The sequence below is a fragment of the Lolium perenne genome, chromosome 7 (genome assembly GCF_019359855.2).
Source record: "Lolium perenne isolate Kyuss_39 chromosome 7, Kyuss_2.0, whole genome shotgun sequence".
NCBI lineage: Eukaryota > Viridiplantae > Streptophyta > Magnoliopsida > Poales > Poaceae > Lolium > Lolium perenne.
The window spans coordinates 255772972-255786440 of record NC_067250.2 but is presented as its reverse complement, the minus strand read 5'-3'; positions in this window follow the sequence as shown (position 1 = coordinate 255786440).

Below are 13469 nucleotides of genomic sequence, written 5' to 3'. Positions count from 1 at the left end.
AGGATCTGACCGAGGAGCTCAAGAAGAAGTATGACGAGGTCAAAGCGATCCTCGAAGCCGACCTCATCGGCTCTTTTCGCAGAACCCGCTCACATGGTATTCACTGAACGGCTTGAGCCTCTCCCATCTAAGAACAAGCAAGCTGACTCCTCTCGGGAAGAAGACCTCGAGGGGCTAAAAGATGACTGTGAAAGAGAAGAGGACAGATGCCACCGGCCAAGGTGGTGCCCTGATGGACTCAGCCGTTCCCAAAGGCGTAGGGTTCAGCGACGGCGTGGCTTAGAGGAAGCCGAAAGGTAGTACCTGCACGCGCTAAGGAGGGTGCGGCCTGATCTGGCCGCAAAAGTTCGACGAACCCTGGACGAAGAGGGTCGACCACAAAGGAGAGTATGGCGCCCCGAACGAAGGAAAGCCGGTGATGAGACATCGGCTGGCACGACGAGATGTAAGCCTCTTTTGAGCAATACAATCAAGATGGGGGCCAATTCCAGCAATCGCCCCGTATTACCCTTGCCATACGCTTCGCCTGCGTTCAGCGTCGATCTAACAGGTGATGGAAGGCTGGGGTATGGGTTTACATCGGCTTGCGAGCTCAAGGAAATCGGCATTAGCCCTGACTGCAGAGCCGATGTTCAGGTATAGTCCTATCGATAACCGCAGAGCCGATATCTGCAGTAACCTGACAGATTCGGCTCGGGGGGGCACATAATCAGGCAGACAGACGCATGGGCAATAAAATATTAGGAGCCAATGGAAAATCGGCCAGTAAAAAAAATGTAGCAAGTACAGCCGAAGCAGAGTCATCGACTTCAGAAGATCAAGTTCAGTGAAACATTTGTCTCTGAAGGCCCTACTGAAGAAACGCGCCGAGGGCGTGAAGGGCGTCAGCACGGATGCGATCCACCTCGGCGATCTCAGCCTCGTCGTCCTCGTCTTTACCCGTCACCAGCTGACTGCTCAGGGTACGAATTTCAGCCAGATCGGTCTTCAGATCGGCTGTGAGGCCCTTTGCTTCCTCTTGAGAGCGGGCAATAAGGGCTTCCTTGTCTTGGATAAGCTGCTTGGTCACCCTGACCCTCTCTTCAAGGCTCTCCAGTTCCTTGCGCAGGGTCTCGAGTTCGGCGCTATTGGCAGAAGTGTCCGTTTTGGCGTCCAAAGCAGCCTTCTTCTCGTTGAGCCGTTGACACTTGTCTGCAATATCGGCTCTCAATGGAAGCTGGGTGTGGCGAATAGTAATCCTTTGTCGAGCCGATTGCACCCTTGACTTGAAGACCGAAAGAGTAGCAGCTGGCCAGAGCTTCACTTGCAGTGTCATAGGGAGATGGGGCTGGATATCTTCGAGGATGCCTTTGACTTCCTCGGAATTTTCAATCAGGGTCTCAATTGAGGAAGAGAGCAAATCCTTGAGACGCTAGAGTGGACCATGGACCGTGCTAGGACTGGGCTCTCCACTTGCCTTGGAAGTAGTTGGTTCGATGGATTCTGGATCGAACGTCAGCAAGCTCGAGAGATCACAACCCTGACAAGGCAAACAAAGTGAGTTTAGCATACAACGAAGAAAGTGATAAAGCCAAGGAAAGGGGGTATACCTCTCCCAAGGTAGGAGGAGCAGCCGATGTAGTGATAATCGGCTTTTCTGTGGACTTGGCTAGGTCAGCCACTTGGTCAGCCGCGATCGTCGAGGTGGCTAGGTCTAGCGTGGCGGACGGCATCAGTACCTCCTCGACGTCTCCGCTAGAGGTTTCTTCGGTCTGCAGGAGGAAGTGGTTAGCCGATCCAAATGGCAATGGGTTAGCATGAAGTGTAACCGGGGAGATAATTACATTTGAGACCTCCTGGCTTGATGGAGAAGCTCGTGGGTTTTTACGAGCCCTTTTGACGCATCGACGCTTCACGCGTGACCCCGATTTGGTCGGGGCTTGGGGAGCAGGAGGCTCGGGAATCGACCTTTTCTTAGAAGCCGGCGCTGGCGAAGCCGCCTGGCTCTGGGTGGTGGACCTCTCGGAATTTCCCGAGCTCGAATCCCTCTGGCTAGATTCTGCGGCCCCGCTGGAGGTTTCTTCGGTGGAAGTCTGTAGAAAAGAATACGAGCGTGTTGCAAAAGACTGGGAAAGCGGATAAATGTGGACAGGGCACGAATCAACTTACGTGCAAGCTTTCTTGGGCAGGAGCTTTGCGCTTCAGGGCCTTCCTGGCAGCCACCTTCCTCACTGCCGTCCTCGCCTGAGTCGAGGCTCGGGGGGCAACTGGCCCCGAGGATGCTTTACTCTTGGGAGCCGATTTCAGTGAAATCGGCTGACTCTGCATTATGACTTTCTTCAGGGGTGGCGAGCTCTGGCAGAAGAGAACCACTGGGGCCGGAGGAAGGAATACGAAAGGGGAGCCATCGGCTTGCGTGGGAGCTGGGCCATCTTGTTGCTGCCAGGAGATGGAGTTAGGTCACAGACAATCACCATAAGCCATTACAAGAAATGTTTAAGTAATGGTACCTGGTCTGCAGGGACGTCATACTCGGCATCAAGTTGTCTCAGCAGCGGTCCTAGAGCCCTTCTGAAGACATGGGTCTTCCACATGGACCACCAAGTCTCGAAACCATCGGTAGTGAAGGAGAAACGGAGGTCGTGGGGAATTGGAATGGCCAAAGCATCAAAGAAGGTATAACACCTTTGGCCAGTAAGGATGTCAGGCAATTCAGCTCTGCTTGCTGTCAGGTGGTGTAGGAAGAAGTGTGGAGGCACCTGCCCGAGACCAAGCTGTCGGGCTACCACTACCGGTTGGTAACACTCATAACCAGGCTTGATGATCCGGTTCGAGGTACTCATGCCAACGGGGAGGAAGCAAGGACGAATCATGATAGAATACAGATGCTGGGTGCTAGCGTCATCGGCAAAGTTATCCAATCGAAAGGAGACTGGGTTTTCAAAGTTCTCCGATTCAGTATAAGGAAAGAACAGGGGGTTGTCCAAACCTTGGAAGAAAATCTTGAACCACCCTGCTGCTTCCTTAGGGATCAACCTGCTGCCTGGGAGACCATACAAAGCTTGGCCATAGCTGGTGCATCGGATATCCTTTCCATTAGCATCTGGAAAGGTGCAGGTGGTCAAAGGTGGGAAGTCTGGGATCTGGTTCTGAAAGTATAGCTGCGCCCATAACTGAATAAACCACCAGGGGCCGCCAGTTTTAACTGTCTTTTGAGAGAACAGTTTGACAGACATCAGTTGAAGAGATCGATAGACCTCTCCAAGAAACAGTTTGCCTAGGCCAAGTTGGGTGCCTTTGGCAAGTTCATAGGCCAGGGAAAGGTAATTCTTGGTAGGGGCAAGTGATGGGCCACAGAATACGAAGTGCTCCAACCAGAAGTTCAGGAAGGCTGTGTGTTCTCTCTCTGTCACAGGGCCCTTGGTTTTCATATAACGATTGAGGTAGGCACCCCAGCTGGTACACTCTTTTTTAGAAGAAAGGGTGAAAGGGACTTTCGGCAGTTTGAATGCAGAAGGGCTTGGGGATGCAATGTCTAGGCCTGTGATCATGGCCACATCCAGCAGAGTTGGTGTCATAGGGCCATGGCCAAACATGAAGCAGTTCAGTGCGTCAGACCAGAAGTAGCCGATGGTTTTCAGAATATTTTCATTCTTCTCAAGGGGAGACAATGATAATGACAAGGCATCGGCTATCCCTATGGCTTCCCAGGTGGCATAATGGGTTTTGGATACTCTATTGTACCATGCCACCCAACCCTCAGGAGGATTAGGCCAGGCTCGCAGGCAGTCGGCCCAGGAAGTCAGATCTAAGTTCTGATTCACGAAGGGGATTCTGTTAGCTTCGCATGAAATTAAGAGGGCGGGACTCTCGGAAGAACGAGGACCGAGGCACATAGAATTTGCGAGAGAAGGATGTGGCAGTAGGATGTCTGAAACCTAAATTAATAACGGAACAAAACATTAATTCAGGTGTTTGCTATTAATCCTAACGTCGATTCGAATGGCCAGAGGAGGTTAAGGATTACCTTCAGATCGGAGACCATGGCGTTGGTATTGGATGATTCCGCCATTGGATGCGCTGTAGAGTTGGGGGCGGCGCGGTCGAGATCTGGGATGCAGGTGGCCGTGAGTTGGAACTGCTCAGGCGGCGATTTGGGGATCTGAGTTTGCTTTCTCAGACGGAGGTCGCAGGTTACCGTTTGGAGGGGCGGCTAGGTCGACCTCACTCGTGTTTTTATGGTAGAGACCGATGCGATGCCATCGGCTCTTTTGGGAGATCGTTTGACTTTGACTATCGGCAAAAAGTTGACTGGAAATACTTCTTCATTAATAAAAGGAGGGTTTTTTACAATGAAGAGCCGATTGCTCAAGAAAAGGGGAACAAAAGAAGAGCCGATTGCTTGCGTACTACTGATCCTATTTTACTAATCCTCGCTGCCCTCGTCGTCGGCGTCGTAGCTGTCGCCGGCGCTGCTTCTGGAGAACTCTTCATCACTGCTGCCCTAGCCTTCGGCCGGAGCTTCTTCCTCTTCGTCATCATCGTCATCTTCACTGTCCGCCCAAGCACGGAAGCGCTTCGCCGGCGGGTACCCAGCGGAGGAGGAGGAGTCATCTTCCTCCTCTTCTTCCTCTTCCTCCTCGTCTTCCTCTTCCTCCTCCTTATCGGAGGAAGTGGGGTTCCTCCATGAGTGGAAGTCATCCTCGCTCTCGCTCTCCAGTTCCCCTTCAATGAGGAACTGGAGGTCGCCCTCCCCATCAGTCAGGGGCATGTCGCCATCTGAGATGAAGTCGAAGTCCCACTCGGGCTCTGACATCGGCTCACTCGAGGAAGAAGATTGGAAAGAGAGGCCGGAGGAGACAGAGGAAGAAGAAGACATTGCTACAGGGAAAGAGGGCTTTTCGGTGCCGATAGCTAGAACAGAGGAGGGGGATAAAAAAGCGAATCAGTCGGCACAGTTAAATAAGGGGGAGCCTAATGGAGATTTAATGCCATTGCAGTTTCCAAGGAAGTGGTGCTAAAGCTATCAAATTTTGCAGAGAAGTTGAGAAGGCAAGGCATCATGATGGAGAATACTGCGACGGTTCTGTTCTGCCACGACATGACCCGACGAGGAAAAGCAGAGTGATTTTGGAATTATCAATTCCAAAACCAGGGGGCATGTGTTATCACCAGAATTTGACCGAGTCAGAGGTGGGCCGCGATCAAGATGGGCTTGAAGAATATACATGGAAGAATATACGTGAATCGGCCTTATATGCAAAGTTTGGGCTAGTATTGCTCGTGTATCTGTAATATAGTAGATTACGTATCGGTTAGTTAGAGTTTGGCTTGTGCATGGTTGGGATTATTCCCACGTTAGAAAGTCTACGGCCTATAAATATGTATCTAGGGTTTATGAAATAAACAACAATCACGTTCACCACAAATCAATCTAGGCGCATCGCCAACTCCCTTGTCTCGAGGGTTTCTTCCGGGTAAGCATCATGCTGCCTAGATCGCATCATGCGATCTAGGCAGTACAAGTTTATTCGCTGTTCATGCGTTGCTCGTACTGAAGCCTTTTTTATGGCGAGCAACGTAGTTATCTTAGATGTGTTAGGGTTAGCATTGTTCTTCGTATCATATGCTGTCGTAGTGCAACCCTTAGACATCTAGCCGCCCTTACACCTATCTTAGGTGTAGGGGCGGCACCCCGCTTGATCATTATTTAGTAGATCCGATCCGTTATGGTTGCTCCTTGTTCTTCAAGGATTAGTTTAATATCTGCATAGTTAGGCCTTACAAAGGGTTGGAGGATCCAGCGACGCGTAGGGTGTAGTTTGCTAGCCCTAGACAGGATGTTCCGGGGATCAACCTCGTGTTGGTTTTTAGGCCTTGTCTAGGATCGGCTTACGATCACCGTGCGTGACCGCGAGGCCCAATCACGAGTAGGATGATCCGATTATGCGGTGAAAACCCCAAATCGCCGTAGATCGTTTTAGCTTTATCTTGATCAAGCAGGACCACCATATATTCGTACACCTCGTGCGAATCATGGGTGGATCGGCTCCTTGAGCCGATTCACAGGACAACCTGAGAGCCGATCGAGGCTCGTATTTAATGTTTACGTGTATGCCATGCAGGAAACTAAGCGAGGCATCTCCATCACCTTCCTGACCAGGTATAGGTCAGGTGGCACGCCCTTGCACCAGCATCGGACGTGCGTGCCGGAGTCTTTGCGGGCCGTCGCTCGGAGGGACCAGGGCCAGCCGCAGCCCTAAGTTGCTCCCGGCTCTCCTGTGTTGCCCGTCGCTGCTCGCCGGTGGGTTTCTGACCGCAACAATATTGTAGTTCATCACAAAGTTCTTGTAACTAGGTGGCAGTGATTGAAGGACACCATTAATCCCCAGTCTGTTAGGAATCACTATTCCCAAGTCACTGAGTTTCTTCGCATGCCCAGTCATGGTAAGCATGTGCTCACTAACGGAGCTGCCTTCTTCCATCATGCAGCTGAAGAAGTGTTTCGATGCTTCATAGCATTCCACGGCCGCATGAGTTTCAAAGATAGATTTCAGCTCATTGACCAACTCATGAGGATCGTGGTGCTCAAAACGTTTTTGAAGATCGGCTTCCAGACTGCATAGGATGGCACACTGAACTTGAGAGTACCGAGTTTTCCGAGTCTCGTAAACATTCTTTACTTCATCGGTTTCAGTTTCTGCAGGAGGGTCACCTAGCGGTGCATCAAGCACATATTGCAGGTTTCCACCATTGAGGAAGATCCTCACATGACGGAACCAGTCGGTGAAGTTGCTACCGTTGTTCTTAAGCTTTTCTTTCTCTAGGAACTGGTTAAAATTGATTGAGGACGCCATATCTACAACATATATTTGCAATAGTTTAGACTAATGTTTATGACAAATTGAGTTCAAATTTTAATTCAAAAAAATTAAAAATCTAGGTGAACTCCCACTCAAAACAATATCCCTCGCATTGTCTTAGTGATCACACGAACCAAATCCACTACATCAAAGTCCGATCATCACGAGACAAGATGTAATTTCAATGGCGAACACTCAAAGTGTTCATCATATCAATCATATGATTCATGCTCTACCTTTCGGTATCAAGTGTTCCGAGACCATGTCTGTACATGCTAGGCTCGTCAAGGCCACCTTAGTATCCGCATGTGCAAAACTGGCTTGCACCCGTTGTATGCACTTGTTGATTTTATCACACCCGATCATCACGAGATGCTTCGAAACGACAAGTCTTGGCAACGGTGCTACTAAGGATGAACACTTTATTATCTTGATATTTTAGTGAGAGGGATCATCTTATAATGCTACCGTCGCGATCTAAGCAAAATAAGATGCATAAAAGGATTAACATCACATGCAGTTCATATGTGATATGATATGGCCCATTTGTCTTTGCGCCTTTGATCTTCATCTCCAAAGCACGGACATGATCTCCATCATCAACGGGCATGATCTCCATCATCGTCGGCGTAGCGTCAAGGTCAATGGCGCCGTCTTCATGATTGTTCTCCATGTAGCAATTATTACAACTTCTTTGAAATACTACTCAACATGAAATTTAAAGACAACCATAAGGCTCCTGCTGGTTGCCACAATACAATAATGATCATCTCATACATATTCATCATCACATTATGGCCATATCACATCACCAAACCCTGCAAAAACAAGTTAGACGTCTCTAATTTGGTTTGCATATTTTACGTGGTTTAGGGTTTTCGAGTAAGATCTAATCTACCTACGAACATGAACCACAACGGTGATACTAGTGTTGTCAATAGAAGAGTAAATTGAATCTTCAGTATAGTAGGAGAGACAGACACCCGCAAAGCCACTTATGCAATACAAGTTGCATGTCGAGCGTGGAGCAAATCTCATGAATGCGGTCATGTAAAGTTAGCCCGAGCCGCTTCATCCCACTATGCCACAAAGATGCAAAGTACTCAAACTAAAAACAACATAAGCATCAACGCCCACAAAACCATTGTGTTCTACTCGTGCAACCATCTATGCATAGACACGGCTCTGATACCACTGTAGGGATACGTTGCATAGAAAACAAAAAATTTCCTACCGCGAGAACGCAAACCAAGCTAAGATGCATTCTAGAAGATGGGAGCAACGAGGAGATGATCGAGACTCACCCTTGAAGATTTCCAAAGCCTACAAGATGAGGCTCTTGTTGCTGCGGTAGACGATCACTTGCCGCTTGCAAAAGCGCGTAGAAGATCTTGATCACGGTGCCACGATCGGGCAGCACCTCCGTACTTGGTCACACGTTCGGTGTTGATGAAGACGACGTCCTTCTCCCCGTTCCAGCGGGCAGCGGAAGTAGTAGCTCCTCCTTGAATCCGGCAGCACGACGGCGTGGTGGCGGTGGCGATGGAGAACTCCGGCGGAGCTTCGCTAAGCGTTGCGGGAGAGGTGGAGGAGAGGGGGCGGCTAGGGTTTGGGAGAGGGGGTGGCCGGCCACTATGGGGTGCGGCCGCCTTGAGGGCTTGTGGTGGCCGGCCCCCTCCCCTATGCCCCTCATTATATAGGTGGATCCCCAAGTGTTGGACTACAAGTCTTCGAATAAGACCCCAACCCAAAACCTTCCATGTAGTAGGGAAACCTACCCAAGGTGGGACTCCCACCCTTCCATGAAGGGGGGTGGCCGGCCCCCTTGGTGGAGTCCACCTTGGACTCCCCCCTCTAGGGTTGGCCGGCCATGGGGAGGTGGAGTCCCTCCGGGACCCCTCCTTCCTTAGTGATTTCTTCCGGACATTTCTAGAACCTTCTAGAACCTTCCATAAATACACCGGATCATTTCCAAACTTGGAATATGACTTCCTATATATGAATCTTATTCTCCGGACCATTCCGGAACTCCTCGTGATGTCCGGGATCCCATCCGAGACTTCGAACAATTACTTCAAACTCAATTCCATATTTCAAGTTCTACTATTACAACATCAAACCTTAAGTGTGTCACCCTACGGTTCGTGAACTATGTGGACATGGGTGAGAACTCTCTCCGACCAATAACCAATAGCGGGATCTGGAGATCCATAATGGCTCCCACACATTCAACGATGACTTAGTGATCGAATAAACCATTCACATACGATACCAATTCCCTTTGTCAGGCGATATTTTACTTGTCCGAGGTTTGATCATCGGTATCACTCTATACCTTGTTCAACCTCGTCTCCTGACAAGTACTCTTTACTCGTACCGTGGTATGTGGTCTCTTATGAACTTATTCATATGCTTGCAAGACATTAGACGGCATTCCACCGAGAGGGCCCAGAGTATATCTATCCGTCATCGGGATGGACAAATCCCACTGTTGATCCATATGCCTCAACTCATACTTTCCGGATACTTAATCCCACCTTTATAACCATCCATTTACGTAGTGGCGTTTGATGTAATCAAAGTACCTTTCCAGTATAAGTGATTTACATGATCTCATGGTCGAAAGGACTAGGTAACTATGTATCGAAAGCTTATAGCAAATAACTTAATGACGTGATCTTATGCTACGCTTAATTGGGTGTGTCCATTACATCATTCATATAATGATATAACCTTGTTATTAATAACATCCAATGTTCATGATTATGAAACTAATCATCTATTAATCAACAAGCTAGTTAAGAGGCTTACTAGGGACTCTTTGTTGTTTACATATCACACATGTATCAATGTTTCGGTTAATACAATTATAGCATGGTATATAAACATTTATCATAAACATAAAGATATATAATAACCACTTTTATTATTGCCTCTTGGGCATATCTCCAACATTTTTCTCTTTATAAGAGACTTTATTTAGATAAGTTGATACCAACTGATATATCTTTGCAAATGGCTTATAAATCTACTGCTATTCCTGTTGGTATATGTGAGCATGTTCCTGTTCAAGTTACTAATAATTGCTTAACATTAACTGATTTTGTTGTGTTGGAAATGCCTGAAGATGATAATATGTCTATTATTCTTTGGAGACCATTTCTTAACACCGCAGGGGCTGTTATTGATTGCAATAAAGGAAAAGTTACTTTCAATGTTGATGACAAGGAGCATACTGTTTATTTTCCCAAGAGGATTGATAAAGTATGTGGAGTTAATACAATTTCTAATGTGAGAACTATCAAAGTGGGAACTATTGATTGTCCTATATATGAGCCTAAGCAAGGATATCAAAGTATTATGATTGGATCCATATCAATTCAATACAAGGTAACATGATTGATTTGAGGTTTATTTCTTCTTATGACATGTAAGATTTATTTGGTAGCAAGACTTGATCAACCTTGTTAACAAGTACATTTTATATGCATAGAAGAGCTAAGCAACATTTCTTTCTTCCTCCACTCACTTTACTTGCTGTAGCACTACTTGTTTTGCAAAATGCTTTAGTTGTTTAGAGGTTTGAAACATTTTTTTCTGCCCTGTAACAATAATTTTAACACCCAGAAATGTGTGTTTTTCAAAGTTCTCAAAAATTTACAAAAATTATACCGTTGGTCTTATTTTTCGAAGAGCTACCTGGGAGCACCAGGGGCTGACCAGTGGGGCACCCTGGGGCTGGACCCCATGGGCCGGTGCGGCCAGCAAGGGGGGCGCGCCACCCTGTGGTGTGGGCCTCTCCTTGCCCCACTAACTCATCTCTTCCTCCCATCTCACTCTCTCTCCCAAAAATACTCGTACTCACTTTCTCTCACTCGCATTTCTGCTCAAGAGCTCAAGATTTCTCGATCTCTTTGCTCAGCCCAGATTTCTGTCTGAAATCTGGCACATTTGCTCCTCGGTATGTGACTCCTCTGATTATCCAAATAGAATTTTGTTTGGTTGAGTATATCTTGAATATTTCGCTGCTGTAGGTAACATGTTAAGTGAGCTTGCATGCTTGTTCTAAGTTGTAAAAATTAGTTTTGATGCATGTTTAGTACTCTACCAAGTTCCTACAGTAGTTTCCCTCAATGATATGTCTCCAAATCAACTTTTATAATGTTTGTTGAAAAATTTCAGAAAAGGAAGATGGATAATTATAACTTTGGAGAAGTGTTCGAAAGAGAGACGACAAGCACGGGGAGGCCCTCAAGGGCATCCACTCAGATTAGACGATCCTATAATGAGGATGTCATCGCACCGAGCTTCGAAGTTGAAGAGGATAATGGAGTCCCTAATGCTTCATCCTTTCCATGTTATGACTTTTTGTGCAATGCAGGGCTGCTCGATGATTTCTTGGCCCTCATCAAAAATGTGGGCTTAACCACCTATATGGAAGATGAGAGGGATCAATACTACATGCTAACTAAAATCTTTGTTGAGAGCTTTCAGTTCAACAACAAACACTACCAACCATCAGTTACATTCAGGATTTATGATAATCCTATTACTATGAAGTTGAAGGATTTTTGTACTGCATTGGATATTGCCCCTGTAGGTACATCGAAGAAGATTGAGAAGAGTCCCAAAGCTTTGGCGGAGCTCTATCGAGAAGTCACCAATGATGACAGCGGCACCATTCAGCGTGGCAAGATAAGAAACATTCAACTCCCTGCCATTAGATATTCCGCTTACTATCTTGCTACTAGCATTCTTGGTAGGGAGAACACTAGCAACATTTCTAGCTATCATCTTGCTTTCTTAGTTGCTGCACTTACTGGAAAAACACCTTATCAACTTGGTGCTCTTGTTGCCCGTCGTTTGTCCGCTAAGGGGCCTATTTTTGGAGGAATTATTGCCTCACGTATTTTGGCATATCTAGATCTTCCTTTTGACCCTACTGATGTGAAATTAACTCCTATAAGGCTTGATATTGCTGCTATGAAGAGTCACCAATTTGTTACAACTGACTCTAGTTTAGATAATATTGTCTATAGAATGTTGTTTATTGACGGGGATGAGAGGGAAATCCCTTTGCCGCAGCCCGATTTGTTCAGTGTTCACAGGAAACCGTGGTCACGCTCTAAGGAGGAGGTGGATGAGCAGCTGAGGATACATGGGTTCCACCAGCAGCATGACTCCGAGGACGCCGAGCCCTCCTACGGGTACACCATCACGTATCCTGGTGCGTCTTCCAGCACATACCCAGAACAGGATCCATCTTCGTCGTACTACGGAGGTGCCACTTCATGGGCACCATGGGATTGATCTCCACTTAGGCCAAAAGCCTAAGCTTGGGGGGAGGTATACCGGCATCACTCATTCATTGCATATTATAATTGCTGGATACTTGTACATACTTGTTTAGCTTCTTAAAGTGGTTTTCTAATAAGAGGGAGATGATATTTGGGGAAGTGCTGATTGAAAACAGATTCTGGACTGATACTAAAAAACTCTCAAAAACAGCCAGAACGTCATTTTGCGAAGCCAATTTTTGTGCATGTTCCCCAGGTTGTTATCTAACTTTCATTATTTGAACACTTTTCGAGCTGAGCAGCGGAAGAATTTCTTAAAAATCGATTACTGTACTGCTGTCAAGTTTGACGAATTTCTGCTGCTTTGTGTTTATGTGACTCTTTTAGTTTTCATTTTCTTGTTTTTGCTTTGTTTCTTTCCTAAAACACAAAAAGACCAAAAATATTTCTGTTGTTTCTCTTTACCATTTGCTCATTTTGGTTTTTTATTCCTATTTTGCTTTATTTGCTATCGTTGGTTTGCTATAAGAAAATCCAAAAAGATTTTGCTTTATTTTGCTTGTTTCCTTTTGTTCTTGTTTCCCATTCGAAAACACCAAAAATATTTGCTGTTCTTCTTTGGTTTTGTAAAGTTCACTATGGAGTTCAGAGGTCTTTGGTGGTTTGAGCTTGGCTTTCATTTCATATTATTCAAGCTACACAAGTGAAAAGGCAATAATGACGATCTACGACAATTCGACTGTGGTGAGAGGCTGGTATGAACTCTATTTGTTTTCATTTTTGTACATATACTCATCCATGTGAGCATGCTTAGTTGGTTCATGTGAGGTATATGTCATTTAAGAAAGTCTAGTAGTTCATGATCTCTCATGTTTAGCTCCAATTTATTAATATGAGTAGCATATCATAAATATTTGCTTGCATTGTTTTATTCATAGATAGGTATGAAATTGTGGTATCCTCCTCTGAATAATACACTTGAATCAACTTGGCACATGCTCACGCATGCATATGACTGAACAAAAGTCAATTAAGCCTCGATGATTTACTTTGCCTCCGAGTTCTTGTATCACTTTTATGTCTCTATTAATTTATTTTGCCGCAAGCATGATTATGACAGTTATTGCTCTCTTGATTGTCGCTTCCCAGTCTATTGCTAGCCTTCACTTGTACTGAGCGGGAACGCTGCTCGTGCTTCTAAACCCCTGAAAACCAAGTTATTCCAAGGTGTCCACCATAAATACCTATGCATGGCATTTCAAACCATTCCAAGTAAATTCTCATGTGCTACCTGTAAACCTTCAAAATACTTCTCAATTTGTGTCGATGT